Source organism: Wasmannia auropunctata, unplaced genomic scaffold (assembly GCF_000956235.1).
Source record: "Wasmannia auropunctata unplaced genomic scaffold, wasmannia.A_1.0 LD336060.1, whole genome shotgun sequence".
Taxonomy (NCBI): Eukaryota; Metazoa; Arthropoda; class Insecta; order Hymenoptera; family Formicidae; genus Wasmannia; species Wasmannia auropunctata.
This window is the reverse complement of record NW_012026830.1, coordinates 2619136-2620428: the sequence shown is the minus strand read 5'-3', so window position 1 is coordinate 2620428 and position 1293 is coordinate 2619136. Positions and strand designations below refer to the sequence as shown.

General features: G+C 26.2%; 1 protein-coding gene across 1 annotated transcript in view; it reads right to left on the bottom strand.

The window, feature by feature from the left end:
- Positions 1 to 1293, bottom strand: part of LOC105450632 — an 11847-nt gene that overhangs the window by 6478 nt on the left and 4076 nt on the right. The window lies entirely within an intron of this gene.

Sequence of the window (1293 nt, the reverse complement as noted above, 5' to 3'; positions counted from 1 at the left end):
AATGTGGCAAATTCTTTTTTGATACTGTTCCCATTGTTTGTACTACTTGAAAAGCTTTGGCTCTCTGTATCAAGATCTTTTCATAATCATTTAATGTAGTTATTATGTCGGGTACTTTATTGACATACAGATTATTGAAAATACACGTTGGAGGTAAATTATCATTACGAAAATATGTCAAACAATATTTACAAATATAAAAAGTGTTTGTTAAATCGATCTTTAAATAATTTATTAATCTTTGCCAACATATTCCTGACAAAGGCTTTTTAAATTTTGTTCCATCAACAATGTCTCTTCGAAAACATAATTTTTCACATGACAAACATACGAATTGTGGTATATCCATAATTCGTTTAGTTAATGCAGTAAAAGCTGACGAATATTTAGACATTATTTCGTCCTCATTTAAATTAATATTATTGTTATTTATACTACTAAGTGTATATTTGCCACGCACCGTTTCCACAACTTGTTTTAAAATTTGCACATTTCCAAGAATTAAAGCTTCATCTAATTTTAAAAGTCTTTCATAATAATTCTTTAATCGATATGTGAGTCTCTGTATATTTCTTACTGTAGGATAATGTGGCGACAAAAAATGTAATGCTAACAATTTGGATTTACATAATTTATGATTTATATAGCATGCTTGTGAATGTCCTTGCTTATTTAATTGTTTAACAGTACATATTCCTATTAATTTAATAAACCTTGGAATATTTCTTACTGTCGAACAATTAGATACTGTAATGAGAAATTCTTTGAACCGATTAATTATAGATAATTCATTTCCTTTACATTGAAATCCACATTCCCATTCTATTCTTTTCTTCTTGTGTTTTCGTCTTATTGGTAAAATGTTAGTAACTTGTCCATTTTCATTAATAACAAATGGTTCATAAAATTCAACATATTTATAACTAGTTTCGTAAAAGTATGATTCAGTGAAAGATGTATGTCTAGATAAACCACATAAAGCTTGATTATAATTATTAAGAGTAACATCGCTAGAACATTCGGCAGTGCGATCCAATAATACAATTGTTTTCTTTCTTAATATTGACAAGGTCTTTCTTAGAATATTTATATAATTATCTCTTGCACCATTTAATAATTTGTTCTGCTTGTAATCTTTTTGCTGTTTTGCTGCCTTTTTTCATATTTTTTAAAAGAATTTTAATATAAGTTTCCATCAATTGTATAATTCCTATTTTATTAGCTTTTAAATACATTCGTTTATATTTCCAACTAATCTTATTAGATAAAATTTCTTTTTGCTTTATTTTTATA